Source organism: Protopterus annectens, chromosome 4.part0 (assembly GCF_019279795.1).
Source record: "Protopterus annectens isolate FY-2018-M chromosome 4.part0, PAN1.0, whole genome shotgun sequence".
Lineage (NCBI taxonomy): Eukaryota > Metazoa > Chordata > Ceratodontiformes > Protopteridae > Protopterus > Protopterus annectens.
In genome coordinates, this window is record NC_056733.1 from 359,818,587 (window position 1) to 359,842,423 (window position 23,837).

Here is a 23,837-nt window from a genome sequence, read left to right on the forward strand (position 1 = left end):
TAGGCATGTCAATGGCTAAATATATGGGTATTGGCATGGAAAAGTGTTTCATTTTTCTAACGTTTTTTTGGGGGGGCCAATTTCAGCCATTTAAGACGAAAATAATTTTAAGGGAAATCTGCATTTTATCATTATAGTCTATGGCATGCAGAATCAAAACAATACTAGGGAACAGTGGTTGCTAAGGGGAAAGGTTCTGTGGTAGTGCAGTAACTAAGGACTGAGGCAGTGGAGTATGCAAATGAGGGGAAATTTACTGAATCACAAAAATATTCTAAGTGCCAAACTGCACCTAACCATGTAGGTGCTATAACATGATCATGTAAGCAGGAAGTGCAGCAGACATGAAAAGGAGGTGTGTCATGCATGGAGTAAGCACATTGGAACTCCATGGCCCCCAGATAAGCTTAGCTAAGCACAGCTAAGCACGGGGGTGTGTGTGAGGCTGTATTGACTTATTCCATGAAATGAAGAGAATATTCATGTCCAGGGAAGGCCATTTCTCAGTGTTTACATTAGTTAAATGGGTTTGTGTGGCGTGCACCGGGTTTAAAACAAAACAATGCTAAAAAAAAAAGCAGACCTGTTTACATTTGGGCACTGGGTTTGTGCCGCATGCCTTGGGGCTTAAAAGAGGTGGAAATAGGAAGGGAAAAAAGGCAAATAGCAGAGTAAAAGCAATCAAGTGCAAATTACATAGCAAGCAGGTGGAGTGCATCATAGTCAGCCAATCATACAGGCAGCATCTGCAGCACAACAGTATAAACTATGGAAACACCTTACAGTCTGTTTTTCCCACAAACTCTGCACCATTGGTGTACACATGTGGGGGAATTTAAACCAGAAAAATGTTAGGGGCTGCCATTGCTTTGATCCATCAGTATGTGCTAGAAGTTGAGGGTGGTGAGGAGGATAATGCTGACAACCGCCACAGATCGAGGAGGAGGAGGAGAAGAGTGTTCAGACCCAGGCTAACTTACCAGGGGCTACATGATCTGGAAACAGTAGAGAGCTACAGGGTGGACAGAGACATATTGCAGCAAATCATCAAGCTGTGCCAGCCTCAACTCAGACCCAGAGCCAACAGAAGGGAGCACATCTCAGTGGATAGCAAGGAATGTGCAACCTTAAAGATACTAGCTACAGGTACTTTCCAAAGACCTACTGGGGACATCATGAGGGGTCTCACAGGCATCCGCATCAAGGGTACTCCACCAGTTCCTGGATGTCATGCTACCACATGCCGGTGAGCACATTCACTTCCCCAACACCCGTGAGGAGAGGACCATCAACATGCGTCTTTTCCACCATGTAACAGAATACCCAGAGGTACTGGGTGCAATAGACTGCATGCACATCCACATCAAAGCACCACCTGGTGAACAGGGTAGGGTCTACATAAACCGCAAGGACTTCCCCCCCATCAACTGCCAGGTCATGTGCAATGCCCAGGGCATTATCATGAATGTGTCCACTGCAGCCCTGGAAGCTATCGCATGGCTCCCACATCAGGCATTCGTCACAGCTGTACCAGGAATTTGCCATTGAGGCATCACATATGGCTATCTGCTGGGGGATGCTGGCTATGCAGTGGAGCCATTGATGATTACACCCATCAGAAATGCACACACACCCACACAAGAACACCATAATGAGGCACATGCACAAACCAGGATCATTATAGAGTGTGTGTTTGGGATACTGAAGTCACGGTTCCACTGCCTTGACATATCTGGTGGAGCCTTGCAGTACTCTCCAGCCTCATGTGCACACATGTTCACAGTATGTGCCATGCTACACAATATGATTCTGTGGAAACAGCTTCATCAGGAAGAGCATGGGGAAGAGCCACACAGCCACTACCATTGCCAAGGTTCGCACAGGCATAGAGGGACTCAGAGGAGGAGGCCCCTGAGCTTGCTCCTGTAGGTGTGCCCACTATGTTCAGACCTTGGCAAAGAGGCAATGCATAGCACACACACTGACACCGTAAGGATCCAAGGGACTGACACCTCTTTCTGACTTGCACACACATAAAATGGATGACACACACATCACCTTACCTGTAATGTACCATGTATAGGCAGTGTACTGTGTGTATCCAACATAGGCAGCCCTTGAGCACCATCCTCACAACTGTCACAAGCACAAGGTAATTCAGTCTTCTTAACAGTAAATGAATGGATTAGTATGTTTTGGTAGCATATCTATGGTAATGCTGCATGCATGCAAAGGAATGGGGTGACCTACTGCGATAGCAGCAGACAACTGACAGCTATGTAGGACACCAGGAAATGTCTACTCAATACTGGCCTCCCCACATGATGCAGTAGTACCCAAGGTGTCAAATCCCACTGCAGTATATGTGTGGGGACAACTAACTAGGGGGTCATAGGTCACAGGCATGGATGTTAGTGTGGGATTCCCATACCCATCTCTCAGACCAACATAGCAAGTCAGCTGTAGAAAACCAGAGAGAAATGTGTGGCAAAGGCCAAATGGCAGCAATGTTGAATTAATCCTCTACAGACTTACACAGAGTGATAGCACAGCAGGTCTCGAGTTGCAGTAAGGCTATGAAGGGTAAGAAGTCTAAAACTCAAATGTATGCCATTACAATCCGACCTGTGGTCTTTATTGATATGCCTCTAGTCACCAAGACAGGGCAAAATAGTATGGTAAATTGAACCCCATATACCCACAGAAATGCAGTAACATGTGTTTGCAGGGAAATAGCAGCATAGCACACATTGGTAGGGCTGTTCCAATACACATGTAAACATGTTGCATGTCTATAATATGCAGGGGTCAATGAGCTATGTGTATGTGTGGTTAATATTGTCAGGATCTGGCCCGAATGTTCTCCTGGCAGTTGTCTTGTAGTGCCCTAGATACAGTGCTGTCTTTGACAGGGCCATGTGCAGATAACTGCAGTGCCAACTGTTATGCATGTCAGTGACACCCACTGCTCTGCCACTGACATACCTGGCAGTCACAGTGCTATGTGGAATATACTACACATATAATGGACTTCTTGATGGCTGACTAGCCGAGGTGCTAAGGCTTTTGTGAATATAGTGCTTTTTGGTACTGTTGCCAGTGGTTACTTTGAATAATTATTTTTTTATGTTTGCTTTTACATATAATGGACATGTCTGCACAGTAGAATGCACTCTGTACCCACACCCATTACTCCCAACCTCTGACAGCAAGACATCTGGACAAGAGCAGAAATAAAAGTGAAACAAAGGCACAATGATAGGCATGTGGTGTAAATATGGCCCTTATATACTGATAAAGTTGGTAGGGTGAGGGTTTTGCAGCAGCAGAAATTATCTGAAGGTTATGTAGTCTGAAACAGTAATGTCTGTCATTATTTTGTAACGTCACTCTTCAATTATGTGTAACTAACTTGCCATAAAAACACAAGTTTATGTAGACAGGATGAAACCTCTAGCCAAACAACTGCACATTCTGCCACAAAATGTACAGGTGAGAAGTATGGTCACACAAGGATATGACATCTTAGTTTAGAAAGATACCACGCAAGCAGGAGATCCCCAGCCAGTATATCACCAAGTTGCTGGACTGTTTATACAGCATGTCATCACCTAACTGGCTGTAGCCACACCTCACAACTGGCCTTGTTGGGCAAGAATGTACATACCTGCCCTCATAATATTGGTCTATGCATTATACAACTAGTATTCCTCTGGTAAAGCACTGTGATGATAGGAGGATGTCTGGCACTAGGTAATGACACAATACCTTGCAGTGTCAGACTACAGATATGTTAGAAAATGTCTGCTAAACAAACCCAGTACCCCAAAGAAATTCCTGCGTACTCCTGAGAGGTATGGCTGTAGCACACAAAACCCCGGACCGGAGTACACTTATTTCTGGAATGGAGTCCCACTCTAACTATAGAAGGTCACACTGGGCATGCTCCTACACTTAGAGAATCACATGACATGTTGGAACCCACATCGGACTATATGACTGTATTGTGTATATATGTCTGTGCACACAGACAGCTATGTACACCTTAACTGTCCACATACACAAACATCAGACAGGATTGCCCTCAGCTGGCTGTAAGTGGCCCATATGTGGTATATCTACATCTGTTGCATGTGATATACAGACATATATATGGGCAAAAGATAGCATATGTCAAGCATACACACACATATATGTGGGGAAGTGGGAGACAGACAGTGATAGAGAGAGAGAGAGAGACACACAGTGGGGCAAAGACAGAGTGAGTCACACACATGGGTACCCTGAATGACATCTGGTGATGTCCTGCTGTGGACAGTGGCATACCAGTTGTAAACAATTGCACGTATCACCTACTTATTGATATATTAAAAGCCCTATCTCTTGACCCACAGGCATTACTTTGGTTTAAATCCTATTTAGAAAACAGACATCAAGCAGTGCTCTGGGATAATAATCTATCTATGCACCTCCCAGTTAACATTGGAGTACTTCAAGGCTCTATTTTAAGCCCTCTTCTCTTCTCAGAGTTTTATTAATGATTTAAATGCCAAAATTCCACAAGCCACCTGTATACAATATGCAGATGATTCTACTTTAATATGTTCAGCTAAGTCCCTAACCTCTCTCTAGACCCTCACCCAAACAGTATTTAATATTGCTGAAAACTGGTTCATGCAACATTGCCTCCTCCTTAACCCCAAAAAAACAAAATTATTGCTTTTTGCTCCTACCCAAAAGTCACCACAATTTCACTTCACAGTAACCTCTAACAATGGAACTAGCATAGCTCCAAACACTACAACCCAAATCCTAGGAATTACAATAGATCACAACCTTAGCTATGATGATCATATTAACACTACTATAAAATCTGTCAACAGAAAACTAGGCTCCCTTTATAGAATCAAATCCTTCCTTACATCGGTAGCTAGAACTACTACTGCCCAGACCCACCTTATCTCTACTCTGTTCTATGTTTCTGCCATTTATACCAATCTATCTAAAAACAACCTTAGCAAACTTGCAACCAGCTATAACAACATTGCCAGATTTGCCACTGGTACCCCTTCTAGAACCCACCACTGTCACAACCTCAAACAACTAGGATGGTTAGAACTGCAGAACCACCTACTTTATCAACAACTCACGATCACCCAAAAGATCCTTTACCACCCCAATAATACCCCAATCCTCACTAATCAGATTACCCCATATAAAAATCTGGCAAGACTACACTCAGCTAATAAGCTTCTAGTTTCCACTATTAAATCAAACAACAAGGCAGGGGACTCACTATTCACTAACACAGTGGGAAAAACCTGAAACCTGCTTCCAGGGGAACTCACATCTCTTTCTTCCACACTGCTTTTCAAAAAATACCTTAAAGCTTACCTTAATAGACACTGGCTATGTCCCTGCTCTAACACTGACTAATTATCTCAATCCCCATCTTACTCTCCCTATACTTCTCTGCTCTGTTGTTCTATTACATTTACCTGGGTTAACTAGTAAGCTAACCTTTAACTAATATTTAATGATATTTCCTTCTTAGTACTGTATAAGAGTATTCTTACTATAACATGTGCTATCCTCCACTGTACTAGATATAAACATAATGTCTACATCTATAAACAAGACCAAAAAAAAATATTTTGACTTTATATTCTGTTTGATTTTGCATGTAATATATGATATGTCACTGCCTATGCTTGGAGCTTTTCTCTACGGGCCTCTACTGAAAATGGACATATATCCAGTTAGACTAGCCTGGTCAACAAATGTAAAATAAAACAAAATAAATAAAATAATAAATAAAAGGTGAGCCCCATTGTGAAATAGTACTGAGGTTGGGTTTATAATACCACGTCACCTGCCTGTGTGTGTCTGTGTGTGTATGTGTGTGTGTGTGTGTGTGTGTGTGTGTGTGTGTGTGTGTGTGTGTGTGTGTGTGTGTGTCCATAGGTCTAAGTATTAGGAGACTATTCTCACTCAGTTCACTTCACATTGCCCTACTTCACAAGATCTGCTGCTGTCATTCACCTTAGTAGTTTCACTTGGACACCTATCACCCCATAAGCTCTGTAGCATGTGCGATAACTGCGTAACACTATAGTAAAAATAACTAGATAATTAGGGATTCTAATCTCAATACTGGCAACTGTGTGGGTCTGTGTGTGTGTGTGTGTGTGTGTGTGTGTGTGTGTGTGTGTGTGTGTGTGTGTGTGTCTGTGTGTGACAGTTGTGTGTGTGAGAGCAAGGGAGTGTGTGCTTGTTTGCAGGTGAAACAGTTTTAGGACATTCCCACACACAACACTTCCCAGTGCCCCACTGTATCAGTCCTGCTGATATCATTCCCCTTTTCAGCATCTTTGGACAGTTGTCAGCCTAGTAAGCTCTGTAGTACATGTGATAACTGCATAACACTATAGTACAAATCACTAGATAGGCAGGGGTTCTACTCTCAGATCTAGCAAATGTGTGAGTGGATGTGTAAGTGTGTAGGAAGAAGTATTTTGATAAGTTTCCCACTGAGTACCCTACTTTATTAGTCCTGATGATGTCATTCCCCTTATCAACACCTTTGGTCAGTTGTCAGCCCAGTAAGTCTGTAGCATGTGCAATAACTGAGTAACACTATAGTACAAATCACTAGATAGGCAAGGGGTCTAATATCAATACTGTCTAGTAAGTGTGAGTGTGTGTGTGTGTGTGTGTGTGTGTGTGTGTGTGTGTGTGTGTGTGTGTGTGTGTGTATGTGTGTACTACCCTGTACACTTCCCATCATCTTACTTTACAAGGCCTGCTGATGTCATTCACCTTATAAGTACCTTGGGACAAGATAAAATAATATAAGCTCTGTGGCATGTCTGATAACTGTGTAACACAGTAGTAGAAATAACTAGAGAAGGAGGTGTTCTAATCTCAATACTGACAACTGTGTGTGTGTGTATTTGGGTGAGAATCATATCCTGTGTAGGTTATACCATTTTGATGTGTGCACCATCCATGCCTGTATACTACCTTCTGATGGCATTACTTTATATAGCGTGTTAATAGCATCTGCCTCACAGGAAACATTTTAAACCATTGTACAGGCTATACCAGTCATCTGTACAGATGTCTACGGAATATCCATTTGTTTGCAACCTGTATGTGGTCTGTGTCCCCTAATAATGGCCATGTATGTGATATTGTTGCCAAATAGGTCACAGTTAGTGTAGTGCCAAAATGCCTGCATCAGATATCATTCCTGACTGAAACATCATGCTGATACAATGTCTGTTACCCTATCACTTGTCCAGGTTTGTTGGAGCAATAGATGACTCCAGTTGCTATTTCTGGTGGGTTATCTCACCACCCATGAAGGCATTCGCAACATTTATTGTTGTAAGAGGTACTGGTTTTTGTCCCATGTATATAATATATGTGGGGCATGTCATGTGTATGTAGCACTATAGTATATTAAAGAGGATATGTAGGCTTACTAATCTGTCTGTTGCCAGCTGTGTTTGTGTTACTGTGTGCACATCCCCTGTGTCAGTCTTTACTGTGTGTATGCAAAGGATATACCATTTTGTCTCCTTGTTCCATCATGTGAACTCAGGAATACATACCACAAACCTGTTATACACAGTATCATGCATGACCTCACCAACTGCATCAGGGTTGATGGGAAAGAAATGGCAGTGGCAACAGATGCTGACAGGTGAATCTTTTGCAGTCAATCTAATGGCTAAGCTTGTGAGGGACCTACAAGGGGTATGTATGCAAGGTCACACTGTCTGACAACAGTGTCCATCACACACTGTTGCATGCATACACACCTGGTAAACGTTCATATAAAGCTGTACCTTGGCTATGAAATGGTTGGTGTATTTCCACTCTGCCATACTCCATGTTGGTAATGTCTACAGGGCCACAGCCTGCAGAAACACAGACACCTGGAACACAAACAGAATACAGCATGTCAGACTACATTCAGTCAGTGGTACTAACAGCAATAATGCATCATGGCTAATAAGGTACATACACCTTTATGTGTACCCATAACAAATGCAAGCAGACAGCACCTTACACAGTATTACATAGCTACACTGTACTATATTCACCCTGTGGATCAGACCCAAATTAGCATATCCCTGCATCCATGGTATGGATGACAGGGATGTGGCACAGGTATCATCATATGCATAGGGTGTGGTGTGGTTTTTGCCTAGGCTGGGCCATACGGTTGACATCATGTGTGTGTGTTTGGAGGGGTATCCTATAGATGTGCTGTGCTGAGGTGCTGTATGTGTTTAGAGGTGACCTGCCTGTGATACAGTTGGGTGTGTGTATACGTATGCACACAGTCATGCCATGTGGCTGCCCTACACAGGGGTATGTTGGACAGCTGTGGACTGTACATGGCAGGGTGTCCAGTTCACCATCTCCGACCATGGACACATGAACTGGTCCTGCTAGAGGTCTCACTGGCACCACCAGGCCCAAGGCCAGATGCAGTACTGTTTCCTGATGGTGACTGCTGTCTGCTGGATCTGTGACCCTGATGTGACCTGCCAGGACCACATGCTCATGGTCTGCTCCATTGTGATGTGGACAGCAACCCTCCTTCGGTAGTGGTGGTGTCACTGTCATTACAGGAGTGTGAAGGTGCATGGCCCTGTAGACTCTCAGCTGATGTTGGTGCTGACCTACATCCACATGGCTGATGCCCATCTCCCACCAGACACTTTAGCACAGACATGCCACAGTCAAGGATTGCCAAGGTCTCATCCCACTGTCTATTCATGACCTCAGTATTTTTGCATGTGGCCTCAACAAGGTCATGTATGTTGCCACGTAAATCAGGAAGAGTTGCATCCAGCACCCTGAGTAGTTGTCTGGTGTTGCTTTCACTACATGCCTGTGCATCCATGACAGCCCAAAACATGCATCTGGTGACACCTGCTGTAGAATTTGCAACAGCAGCTTGACGAGCAGCAGTCCTCCTGCAAGCACTCCTGTCCATCTTCCTGTGTGGGATCTCACCTGCACTCTGGCTAAGGCCAATTGTTACACTCACACCTGCCATAGTCACCACACTAGCCTGTTCCATGCTACCACCTGCCAACTGTCCATCATCTGTGGCTGCTGGGGATGGGGCATGTGTGGGGATTGTGACTGTGTGTGGGGACATTGTGGATGACTGTGAGATGCCAAACAATGGTACAGATTCAGCTATTGACAACCCCACATGTGCCTGACTATGACCATCATCATTATCAGAGTCTGCAGAGACACTAACATCAGATTCTGAGATGGAGGGACCACGACCACCATGACCACCTGTGGGGGGAAGGCAACATATGTAACTTAATACCTACACTATAACGTTTGCTGCTACACACACACACACACACACACACACACACACACACACACACACACACACACACGCACACACACACAGACACACACACACACACATGCGTGAGGTGGCAGACAGGCATTACACAGACCTCACAATAACCAACTGGTGACATTCACAACACAGTCAGACCACTACATACACACCCTGGATAGGCCCTCAACATCATGCAGTGCAGCCCTTTCCACTTAATGTTACTACTGATATACACCTCTGTGATACGTGAGTAGTGTTAGTAGGTGATGGGGCTTCAAGTAGCACACACTGCACTCATGTACACATAATTGCTGTTCACCTTTGTAGCACAGTGGCAACTCCTACAGAACATACCTCTTAACTGTACAGAGTGTCGCTAAATGTCTACATGTGTGGCTCATATTTCTGGTCTGTTCATCATAAATCCTGTGTTTGTCTGACACATTACTGGGATGATATGAGGACTGGTGTCACTTATTAATGACATATTTTGAGTTTCACACTTCAAAACCTGCAGTAAATGTATGTTACAACAGAACCAATTACACTAACAACCTTCTAATCTTACAGTGAATATTATAAGTGTAGACACCCCTGTTAACATGACAGGCCTGTCTGGTATATAACATGAGACCTCAGAAATAATGTTTGTTTTACATTTGAATTGTACAGGTTATAGGTCACATGAAAGGTCAGAAGGGTTTGGAGATGTTTTATTGTGCACTTATTTTTGTATATCACAAATAGTTGGCATTCTAACAGGTGTGTGTACACCATTTATATGCACTGTATAGCACTAATGTATAAAATATGTCCCTAGTTTTGGGTACTTTGTCCCCTCCATTTTGTCAGTCTTTGTCCAGATTTCTTGCAGTGACAGGTTGAAAGGTATGCTACAGATATGTGACATCTCCTGCAAATAGGCCCCTGTGGTGACCACTGTGAAGCAATGCAGTTAACCCCACCACAAGTGAACATGCAGCTATTGCAAAATGGCTGAGAGTAAGAGTTTTGTGCATGCCTGGGATACTGGTGAACCACAACAGGAATATCCCATACACACTGGCTTCAGGCTGCTGCCCCACATCCAGTCCAGAGTATGTACTTGTGGGGGAGTGGTATTGTCAGCAGACTCACATTTGGCATTGGTACAAGATGAATGCTACTTTTCCGCACAGGTACAGTACAAGCTCTGATAGTACACAATTTGCTGTCCTTCACCATAGATGTGCACTTGTGTGCATTACTAAACCCCACGCACAAATGCAGCTTGAACTGACATATGCATATAGATACTCTATAGAAGATAGTATGACTGCTATATGATTAAATTGATGTGCACTGTGGCCTTACCTGGAAACTCCTCTCCTGTTGCCTGTGTGCCACCCACCTCTATGACTTGTGTTTCTTGTGTTAGTTGTTTTGTGGGGGTTGCTGCAAGGTTGGCAAGGAGCTCCTCTGTTGCCGTAATTGGGGCCTGTGTGGCTGGACCCCCACCTGTAGCAGTCAGTCCATGGCCACTGCAGCAGCCCTTTCCTGGGCACGATGTATCAGGTCAGTTGCCTGATGCCTGACCTAATTGTATGTGTGGCCATGGTGGCCCAAGGTGTTAACTCTGTGGACAAGGTCATCCAACAGGGCAGTCTGCTCCATCATATTTTGTCAGCTATGGCCAAACAGCACAGCATGGTGCTGGATTATGGCATCGGTGATGGCTGCATTCTCATCTGCGGTATAAACTGGCTGATGCTGCATGCCACCTGGAAGACATAAACAGAGAAACACATCACATGACCTCAGACATTGCCCAGAGTTATTTACAGAGCCAGCACATCAATATTGCCTATCATTAGCCACCACTTACAACCACATCATATCCCTGTCATCTATCAGTACAGTATGAACCTGCATTGAACTCCTGGTCCTGATGTGTCATGTTCCCCCCAATGAGGGCCAGTACATTGTTTAAACCACCATTCATCATTCATGTTTGTGTAGAGGGATGACAGTGCCCATCTTCCTTGCAGATGATATGTCAATGGTGCTCAGGCTTTGTTTGCATATAGTGTGTAATATAGCTGGAAGCATATGCCTGAGTTCATGTTGGATGCAGATAGGAATGTTATCAGGTCACATGGCGACATGTTTTATTGACTTTGATTAAACAGTATGCACTTGCTCCCTGATGATAAGGGGAGAGGTGTGGGTGCTGTGCATATCCACCTATATTGATGGTGGGCCAGGGGGGTGATGTTTGCACTAAACCTGTCTGCAGCAGGTTGGCTATAGTTATGGTGTGTGTGTATGGAGTGTGGTTGACCACCATTACAGGGTGGGTTGGATTGTTGCCTCTGAGATTGCAAACATATGTGAAGATGGCCTTGTGATTGCTCTTGGTGGATGTATTCAATTTGTACTCATAGTTAGCCTTTCAGTATTCCACCTGTGACCTTATATGCTCATTCAGACAAAGGCTGGCTTGCTGCCAAGTTGGTGCCTGCTCCTACTTTTCCCTGTACAGTCAATATAGTGACCAATTATGTGGTTTGTGTATTGCTGCTGTCCAGCAAAGGAGATTACTCTAGCTTGGTGGCGGCAGGTTTTACAAATAAGGTATTTCTGAGTCCATAAAGCTAGGTAGGTGGTCATAGAGCTGTTTGCAGTAGGCATGGACACAAGGTCATAACACAGTTGGACACCTCTCCAGTTTCAACCTGATTGTCATGCTTATTCTAGTACCCATGTCTGTGTCAGGGCAATGCAACCACCAGTAGCTGTAGAAATCTAACTCTGTTGAATGCACATAAACTAAGATTACACACATGTACAACATGTGCAGCTTATTTACCTGATGTTTTGAATCCCATGTCTGTTGTTATGAGGCAGCTAGGTACACCTACTCATACATACATATGCACAGGTAAAGCCTGATACACATTTTTGTTCTATGCCAGTATGCCACACTGTATTTACAATCTTGCTGCTCAGTCATTCCTCTCAACCTGCTAGAGCAAGACATCTGGAGGATGCCACGTATACATGGGCAGCGATGGGCCAAAATTAGTGACACTTTCTTAATATTGCTCTAACACACAAGTCATTTGATAGCACAGTAGCCTTTGCATTCACAGACATACCCTGGAGAATATCTGACACTCATATGGCAGGAAGAGAGGAGAAAGGCTAGCAGTGTGGTAGTGAGGGTAGGAACTTTTAATGTTGGCAGTATAACTGGTATGGGGACTGAGCTAGCTGATATGATGGACAGAAGGAAGAATGCTAAATCAATGAAGAGTGCAGCAACCAAAAAGCCCAGAACAGGAACAAAAGACCAAAGAGCGCTGTTCATAAAAAGATGCCTCCATGTCTTTGGGAATTCACCTCTACAATGACACCACACCAGTCCAGTGCACCTTCTATCTTATAAACGAATTCACGAATTAAAAATGTAAAAAAAAATTTATTATAAGCAAAAAAACGCCAAAACTGGTTAAGTGCTTTCACTTGATAACAACTGATGAAGCTTGTTGTTATCAAGTGAAAGCGCTTAACCAGTTTTGGCTCTTTGGTCTTTTGTTCCTGTTCTGGGCTTCATGGACAGAAGGAAGGTTGCTATATTGTGTGTGCAAGAGACCAGATGGAAGGGGGTAAGGCTAGGTGTATCGGATGCAGGTCCAAATTGTTCTATCATGGTGTTAATGGGAGGAGAAATGGTGTAGGGGTTATCCTGAAGGAACAGTATGCCAAGAGTGTTTTTGGAGGTGAAAAGAGTATCGGATAGAGTGATGTTTATAAAGCTGGAAATTGGTAGTGCAATGATGAATGTTCTTAATTCATATGCTCCACATGTTGGATGTGCAATGGATGAGACAGAAAAAGCTTGGAGTGAGTTGGATGAAGTGGTGATGACTGTATCCAAGGGTGAGAGAGTAGTGATTGGAGCAGATTTCAATGGGCATGTTGGTGAAGGGAACAGAGGGGATGCGGAAGTGATGAGTAGGTATGGTGTTAAGCAAAGGAATGCAGACGGTGAGATGGTAGTGGATTTTTCAAAAACAATGGACATGGCTGTGGTGAATATGTATTTTAGTAAGACAGAGGAGCAAAGGGTAACATACAAGAGTGGAGGAAGCTGCACACAGGTGAATTATATCCTATGTAGGAGGGCCAATTTGAAGGAGATTGGAGACTGTAAAGTGGTGACAGGGAAAACTGTAGTTAGGCAGCATAGAATGTTGGTCTGTGGGATGACGTTGGTGATCAAGAAGAGGAGGAGGAGTGTGAGGGCAGCACCAAGGATCAAAGAGTGGAAACTGAAAAAGGGTGATTGTGAGGTTGAGTTTAGGGAAGAGATAAGAGTTACCAAATATCTGGCTAACTACAGCAGAACTAGTAAGAGGGATGACTATAAAGGTGCTTGGTGTGACATCTGGACAGAAGAAGGAGAACAAAGAGACCTGGTGGTGGAATTAGGAAGTACAGGAGAGTATACAGAGAAAGAGGTTGGCGAAGAAGAAGTGGGATTGTCAAAGAGATGAAGAAAGTACACAGAGTATAAGGAGATGAGGTGCATGGCAAAAAGAGAGGTGACAAAAGTAAAAGGTGAGGCTTATGAAGAGTTGTATGAAAGGATGGACACTAAGGATGGAGAAAAGGACCTGTACTGATTGAGTAGACAGAGGGAATGATCTAGGAAAGATGTGCAGCAGATAAGGGTGATAAAGGATAATGAGAAAACGTACTCACTAGCAAGGAGAGTGTGTTGAGCAGATGGAAAGGGTACTTTGAGGGGCTGATGAATGAAGAGAATGAGAGAGAGAGAGAGAAGGTTAGTTGATGTGGGTATGGTGAATAAGGATGTGCAACAGATTAGCAAGGAGGAAGTAAGGATAGCTGTGAAGAAGATAAAGAATGTAAAGGCTGTTGGCCCAGATGACATACCTGTGGAAGGCATGGAGGTGTTTAGGAGAAATGGCAGTGGCTTTTTTAACCAGTTTGTTTAATGAAATTTTGGAAAGTGAGAGGATGTGTGAGGAGTGGAGAAAAAGTGTTTGGGTACTGATTATAAGTATAAGGGTGATGTGCAGAGCTGCAGTAACTACAGAAGGATAACATTGATAAGTCACAGCATGAAGTCATGGGAAAGAGTAGTGGAAGCTAGGTTAAGAAGGGAGGTGATGATTAGTAATCATCAGTATGGTTCCATGCAAGGAAAGAGCACTACAGATGTGATGTTTGCTCTGAGAGTGTTGGTGGAGAAGTACAGAGAAGGTCAGAAGGATTTGCATTATGTCTTTGTGCACTTAGAGAAAGCATATGACAGGGTTCCTAGAGAGGAGTTGTGGTATTGTATGAGGAAGTCAGGAGTGGCAGAGAAATATGTAAGAATGGTGCAGGATATGTATAAGGGTAGTGTGACAGCAGTGAGTTCTGCGGTGGGAATGATGGATGCATTTAAGGTGGAGGTGAGATTACATCAGGGATCAGCTCTGAGCCCTGTCTTATTTGCAGTGGTGATGGACAGCTTGACAGACAAGATCAGACAGGATTCCCCATTGACTGTGATGCTTGCAGATGACATTGTGATCTGTAGTGAGAGTAGGGAACATGTTGAGGAGACCCTGGAGAGGTGGAGATATGCTTTAGAGAGGGGAGGAATGATGGTCAGCAGGACTAAGACAGAATATATGTGTATGAATGGGAGGGAGGATAGAGGACTGGTGAGGATGTAGGTAGCAGAGTTTGCAAAGGTGGATGAGTTTAAATACTTGGGATCAACTGTTCATTGTAATGACAAGTGTGGGGCAGAGGTATAGAAGAGACTACATGCAGGCTGGAGAGGGTGGAGAAGAGTGTCAGGAGTGATTTGTGACATATGAGTACCATTAAGAGTGAAAGGGAAGGTCTACAAGAGTGTAGTGGGATCAGCTATGTTATATGGGATGGAAACAGTGGCTCTGACAAAAAGGCAGGGGTCAGAGTTAGATGTAACAGAGTTAAAGATGTTAAGATTTGCACTGGGTGTGATGAGGTTGGACAGGATTAGGAATATGTATATTAGAGGGTCAGCCCAGGTTGGACGGTTTGGAGACAAAGCCAGAGAGGCAAGATTATGTTGGTTTGGACATGTGCTGAGGAGGGATGCTGAGTATATTGGGAAAGGGATGGTAAGGATGAATCTGCCAGGTAAGAGGAAAAGAGGAAGGCCTAAGATAAGGTTTCTGGATGTGGTGATAGAGGGCATGCAGGTGGTTGGTGTGACAGACCAAGATGCAGTGGACAGGAAGAAATGGAGAGAGATGATCCGCTGTGGTGAGCCCTAATGGGCACAACCAATGTAATGTCAGTCCTCACTAAATTGCCAATGATTTGCCAGACATAACACAACTCTATAAGTAAGTGACTACAAATATGAGGCACACATATGGTCAGTGTGCATAACACTGGACAGTTGAATGGTATGAGCTCAGTATATCACATGCAGTTCAACACACATGTCTGCAACAGTAGCTTACTATGCAAATGCCCTGTACAGATCTCTCACATTTCTGAGACAAACATGTATATCACAGTTGTACTCACAAGTAACATATGGATATCTACGACATTCCAGTAGCTGGCCTAGCAGTGTCACAGTCAGTATTGTTCAACACACACTCTCGCAGTGGTCATATATGAGCCATCCTTTCCTGCGGTGACTCAGGGGCCTGAGCTGTGATCTATGTCACTGCAGACAGACCCAGATGCTATGGCCATAGGTTCTGATCAGCAATATATAAGTATAGCAAGTCTTGTTGAGACATATTTGTTTAACTTCCTATTTTCCACTGTGACATACCCCCAACTGCATTTCATTACGTTTACTTGCTTGACATACCTTTTTTCCCAAGTATAGTTGGTTTGATTCCATTTTGTTTTGGTTTGTAGATTTGGTTGTTTGTCTGTCTGTCTCTCTCTCTCCAAGATGTAGGGTATACATATGTTTTGCATAGGCAGCAGCTTGCCTTTTGTATGTAATGCTCATGAGCAGATGCTGGCCTGTGCACCAGTGGTGTCCCCCACTTGCTAATTGCATGCAGAACAACTGTGTTGTTATTCCTATAGCCAATTGCATGGCAATGTACTCCTATAATTGAGTACTTCATTGGGTGTTGCCCCTTTTTCTTGCCTGTGAGGAAGCCTTCATGGAAGTGTGTGAACAACAGCATCACAGAGGCTAGTTGGAAATACTTCTCACAATAAAACTGTGGAGACAGCCCAACAAAATGGGGGAAAATGTTCCAGACATAGGGACAGAATGTAAGCATTGCTGTTATACAGTTGGATTAATGCTAGATTAACAGGGTTTGTGTGGACATGGCTTCTCTGCATGATTTTAGGTCTGGCAGTGTTATGTGGTTGACATAACTGTCAATTGTAGGGCTATCCACAGAATGGCCAGAGTTTGGACTGTTATGTTTGGTGTATTCCTCAGACATTTATTGTCTTTGACAAATCAGTAGCATACTCTGGGGATTGCAGTCAGTAAATGGTAACATCCATTTGTGTTTCTGACTGCACATCCCTCAGAAAAGATATGTTGCAACAAACCCTGTTACACCAGCAACTTTCTCAGTTTAGAACAGCAATATTTCAAATACGCCCCTGTTTTGGGCCTCTGTCCCCCAAGTATGTCAGGCTTTGTCCAGATGTCACCCAGTAAGTGGTTGATAGGTATGGCATATCATTATTTAGTGCTTTCATTCCTGATATCATCCCAGTGATATATCAGAATGCCAGACATGTTATGCGGAAGAGGCCTTATATATGAAGACAAAGCCTGGACATTCTGTGGGACTCTGTACAGTTGAAAGGTCTGTGCATTTCTGGCAATTGTTGACAGACTTTCAGGATTGTGTAGCAGTGTAGTGTGTGAATGTTATTTGGCCTGTGTAGGGAGGGGGGTAGATGTAAGTGTTATGGCTCCTTTTCTATCTGACTGTCCATGCTGGTCCAGTTTCTGATGTTCTATTGACTGCATATGTTTGTAGGGGCAGACTGAGACATGTCCCGTACCATGGTCAGGATTCATACTACATGGTGAAGTAGGCCAGTATATGCAGGGTTAGTGTGTGAGTGGCAAACATGATGATGTTTTTGTTCCCACAGTCCTTATACTCTACTGTTCATTTGGCTTACCAGTATGTCTCTGTGACTGTGGTGAAATTGGTTGTGGGTATGCACTTTCACAATGGTGTCTGTTTTTCAGTGCTGCTACATCCCTGTAGTGCCTGATATATTTGCAAATGCATGTCTAATTCCCCATTGTGGATTTGGGTTAGTGTTGTGTCAGTTTGACTGTAGTTTGGACAGTGCTTGGTAACATGCTTAACAGCTCAGTGTAGTTTCCCTAATGTGATATTGTGTCCAGATATTTGTAGGTTATACTGTTGCCTGGCCCCCATAAGTGTTGTGTATTTCTGACACATCAGTTGGATGATATGAGGATTAAGTCACTAACCAGTGTGAAGTAAATGAGTGTTAGACTTGTGTTATTTCAGTCAATAAATGTTAGAACAGACAGGAGGGTATTACTGCAGCAACTGTGTTAGCTTATCTACTCCAGTATTTCAGATATGCCCCTATTTTTATGGCTTTCTCCCCCCACTGTGTCATGCTAGATCCAGATTCGTTGCACAGAGGGGTTCTGTGCATACCTCTCAACTGGCTGGATTGTTTCAGAAAGTCCAGGTTTATTGCTCATATTTCTGGTCTGTTCCACAGATTCATTATTTTTATTTCTTTGGTAAATCACTGTGATGGTCTCAGGATTTATAGGTTCATAGCTTAGAACGAGGCTACCTGCCCTTGTGAGCCATTCCAGCCTAGCCAATTACCCCATGTGAGAATCAAACCCTGCAGCTTGCATCTGTAAGGTAAACACCTTAACCATTATGCCATCCTCCCACAAGTCAGTAAGTCACTAACCAGTGAGAAGTAAATGAGTGTTAGACTTGTGTTATATGGCTTTTAAGTGAATTCTTTCCCAGGGAAAGAATTCACTTGGCTGCTTCTGTTACTTTGCTCTTTTTGGAACTGTAGTACAATCTCAAAGTTGGTATACTTATGACAGTAAATGATGACATACATTTCAGTTACACAACTCACATTCTTCAGAACATGCATGCTGAAACAAACCCTATTACTCTAGCAACATTCTACATTTATAAGAGCAATATTTAAAATATGTCCCTAGTTTTGGCCCATTGTCCCCCATTTTGACAGCCTTTGGCCAGATTTCTTGCACTAAGAGGTTGAGAGGTGTGGTTCTGGGGTATGACTCCACTGCATATTATGTGCATATATATATATATATATATATATATATATATATATATGTATTTTTTTTTCCTATTAGATGACCAAAGACTTGGTCGAACATAAAACAATGAAAAGGCAAAATAGCAAAGTGGCTTTTAAGTGAATTCTTTCCCTGGGAAAGAATTCATGAAAAGGCAAAATAGCAAAGTGGCTTTTAAGTGAATTCTTTCCCTGGGAAAGAATTCACTTGGCTGCTTCTGTTACTTTGCTGTTTTTGGCACTGTAGTACGATCTCAAAGTTAGTATACTTAAGTAAGGGGGTGTGAGGGGCAAAGTCCCCCACTTTATTTATTCTTTCAATTTTTTTTTTTGGAACAGCGATTTTTCTCCCTTGGAAAAAAAATCGCTGTTCTGAGCTTTCGAGATTACATTGGGTTGATTATTTATCATTCGCTTTTTTAAGCATTCGATGATATAATATAGACCCTATATATATATATATATATATATATATATATATATATATATATATATATATATATGTATTGTTTTCTTTATATATATATATATATATATATATATATATATATATATATATATATATGTATATGTATATATTTATATGTATATTTATTTTTATATTATGTATATATTTTTCCATATATATGCATCTCCATATATATATATACATGTGTATATGTATATATACAAAACCTGACTGATTCTACAGAATCTTTTCCCTACTGTTGAATGACTCTGCTGCATGATATGTTTGAAAAAGTGACAGCAGTCTGTACAGTTTAAATGGGGTAGTAGTACATTGCTCTGACTATGGTGTACAGGTCCCTGGGATTGAGACTTGGCAGGGCTGATTATTTTTTTCCTAGACAGAACAGTGGCTGATGAAGACAGAGTGATTAAAGCAATTTTAAGCAGGTTTAAGTGGGTTTGCATAGGTTTGCATGACGCTAAACGATGCCAACACATGGTTAACTGTAGAGATGCTTTGTTGGCTTCACTTTGCATTTTGCAAACTTGCTTAGTCCTACTTATTCCTGCTTACACCCAGCTAATTTCTTTAAAAGAAAAGAAAAATATGTGTTAGGAAAGTGGTGAAAAAGGGGTATGCTGAGGGAAAAACAATATGAAAGTAGCTAGGGATGTGCATGATGGATGTAGGGAAGGGCCATAGCTGTCCATTTTTTATACAGCAACAGCTGTGCATTTGTACAGAATTTGGAGGTGAATTTGAACACTCATATCCGAGATAGAGGAGTCAGAACAGAAAGGTGTTGTCAAGCCAATTGGACCAGATTACATGTGTCCAGTGGACACATCTGTGAAATGGACAGCTATGTATGGGGCAGTATTTTTTTGGGGGAAACACATGCCTTTTTCTGTTTTTTAAGGTGAGAGTGGGATGTTGGGGAAGGACCGTAGGTATATCTGGAGAGGTGGGTTGGGTAGGGAAGCAGACAAGACAGACAAGACAGCAGACAGAGGTGGTATATGGCACATGAGGGGGTAAATACATTTGATTGGGAGGGTGGTTGGCAATTCGAAACCAATGGGCCCCAGTATGGTTTCAGTGGGACTGAGATCCCCACCCATGGGCAGTCACCACTGCACCTTCATGGCCCCAAAGGTGGCTGTGTTGGGGGATGGGCAGGAGGGGCAGCCTGCCCCTCAAGGTGCACCAGGCAGCCCTCAGTCTGGTGCAGCTGCTCTCTAAACTCAGATCGAAGGGTGCTGCACACCAAACCCCGGACCTGACTGCGGGTGACAGGATGCTATCCATGCCAGCTCCCGGGGGGGGGGAGGGGGCCCTATCCCCTGAGCTGGCTCCACCCAAAGATGGTTCAGGACCAGTGGACAAAGGAGATCCGGGTTGGGTCCCAGACATGTTGGAGCTCGGTGCCATGGCGAAATGAGGTGGGAAAGATGGATCCACTGATATCTGCCTTTCCAAACATGCTATGGTGTTGAGGTTTTACAAAATATGTTGGTTAGTCATGAACAACACATTTCAAGATTAGTTATAACATGCATGTGTGGGTGTTCCAATTAATCCCATAAAACAGATATGAAACAGCTGCATAGCAAACAGAACATATGCATAAAGGGAACAACAGTATGCATCTTAACAGCATGTCATTAACATTGACAGCAAGAGGCCACCAACAATGGCATTTGAACAAGGTATGTTAACATGCAAGCAATCAAACATATTAATAATGATATAACACAAGTCCTAACACTAGGGTTGGAGCACAACATACCCGTAGTATATGAGTAATAATTATTGATGCAGATGAGGGGTGAGGGGAGAGACAAAAAATACATTAACAACTGTTTATGCTTCTATTTTCCACAACAGTACTGCTCAATATTCTATGGGTCTGCCATCACTTTACATCTACCTATGCCCATAGCTTCTGTAGTACAAACATACCTATTAAACTGTCAGCCTATAATGGTATGAGGCAAACTGTGACAACTCTGGGTACGTGACTAGAGGGGAGTTGTACATGTCAGGGTTACATATCTGGCACAGGAGGGATAACCTGAACTGCTATTACGTGAGTGTGCTACTGGCATGCATCAACTGGTTTCCTATCTGCGTCCAGGATTATTTGCCGCAGTGACCACTAGCAGTGACAGCATGACACTTGAGAGACATGTATCAGAAACATACCTCTCAACCTCTTAGAGCATGATATCTGGACAAAGCCATACATAACAGTTGGACAAAGGCCCATAAATATGGACAATTTTTAGATATTAAAATAAAACTGAAGATACCCACTGGAGTAAATGTCTCCCTGCAAATGACTAAAAAGTATAAAACAAAAATAACAGCAAATGAGCGGCAGAGGCAACCACGTAAAGCCAGTCTTAAAAAAACGACAATCCTTTATTGGTGTGCACAGGTAAGCACTTTCACATACTGCTTCATCAGACCAAGAGACACCTGATCCACATACCCAAGTCTTAAATAGTCATCATGGTCATGTGATTTGACTCACATAAAACACTATCAGTTATACAAGTATGCAGACTTAAAAGACCACTATATATCATACAAAAATAAAAAAAAAAATAAAAAAAAAAACCATACATAGATGTATACTCACATTAAAACATGAGAGTGCCATCTCATTGGAAGATATATACATGTATGCTTAATCAAAGCAAAAATAACCAATGAATAAAAAGGATCACACTGTGTTTTATATGCAAGGCAGAAACTGACCCTCAGCAGCCTGTATGATACCAAGAAGAAGAACAACACATTGAGATGGCCAGTGTAGTTTTTATGATTTAGGCCCTTGATTTTCTTGGTAAAAAAGTGTTATAGACATTCAAGTTATGTTTAGTGTTTGAAATGGTATATGCTGAAGGGGACATTTTACTAAATGTCTGGCCTTATAATTGCCAGGCGCAGTGGAGTGATCACATCCCTGGACCTAGATGCTGTATCCTTACTAATAAGCTATGTAATGAAAAAAGGACTTTCACACAATAGTGGATATAACATGATTGAAAGACAATTTGTTTTCCACATAGATTCCAGGTGCCTAACTACTGGACGGATTTTCAGGGGTGTGTTGCTAATGTGATAGGTCCAGGGTATGTCAGAATTGATGAAGTAGACTGTTATAATTTTTTTGTGTTTAGTTTTAGTCCATGTTTAAGACACAAGCTATTTGTCTGAAAAAGGCCCTCTTGGTAGATTTTGGTAACCCCTGGAGAATTTATGATGGCAGCAACTTTCCAGTCATCTGCAAACTTGGTCAGCCATAAGCCCTTAACATGGGCTTTGAATTCTGAGAAGTAAATTTAAAAGAAGAGTGGCTCAAGGACCAAATCATCTGGTACACCTTTAATAATGAATTTTTAGGAGGAGGTACAACAGTCTACCCTAATTCCATGGGTTTTATTTGTGAGCCAATTTGCTATTCAGTGAGCTACGCAGGTATAAAAAATTATTTGGGAGAGTTTATCAATGATACCTGGATGTGGGATAGTGCTAAATGCCTTTGTAAGATCTAGATATATGATGCATACCAACTTTCCCTCATTCATTGCTTCAGTAACCTTTTTGAAAAAGTCAGCTATGCTAAGCAGGCAGGATCTGTCCTTGACAAAACTGAACTGGCTTGGGGCAAGAATTTGTAGGTTACCTATGTACTTATTAATTCCATAATGACCTTCTCCAAAGCCTTACAAATGAGGCTGGTCAGACTTACAGGTCTATAAATACCCACATCTGTTCACACCATACATTCACGCAGGGGAATGACTATTGTTGTTCTCCATTCTTGTGATGGAAAACCTACTTGGAGACTGATATTGAATAGCCCTGAAAGGGATTGACAGTCTTTGTTTTAAACAGGTCAGTAGGCAGCCTGGTATGTTATCTGGCCTCACCGAAGTAGTGTTGTTGGCCATGAAATATGCTCTGGAGGACTTGTGCTTGTGAGAATTGATGACAGTGTAGATGTGGGTATGTGATCTGGGAATATACTGGGATAGAGGGAGTGAAGATATAGCTAATTTATCCACTAGTAGACTGGTTATGCCCTCAGGCTCTGAGAAAATTATATAATTTAATATCAGCTTTATGCAGTGCTGGGTATTAATTCTGAGGTTTCTAACATAGTTAAAGAAGGCCTTTGGTTGTCTTTTGCTGGGGTAGTTATTTTAACTGATATCTGTAAAAAAAGCTATTACATAAAAAATATTGTTTGTAAATATTGATTTGGACAGGAAAGTAGATATGAAATGCTGAAGAAATTAACAAAAGATACCAACATTAAAACACTGTAATATGAATAAGCCAGTTATGTTGCAAGTAGATATTAGAATGGTAAAAGAGCTGTCCATCAACAACAAAAGTGAGCAGTTATCTTTGGGTCAAGACCATTTACAGATTTGCTAAGACAGAAAAGGAATGTTAACTTTTCTGAGAAAACATTTGCAAACAGACTCTGCCATAGGCTGCTGTGTGGAAATGGTAAATTTCTTACTTTGCATTCCTGGTATTGTTGATAAAAAAAATCATATGAGGGCTTTACAGTGAAACTTACTCAATCACACTCTGACGTAGACTGCTGTCAAGGCATAGGCATATTTCTTTTATACTGCT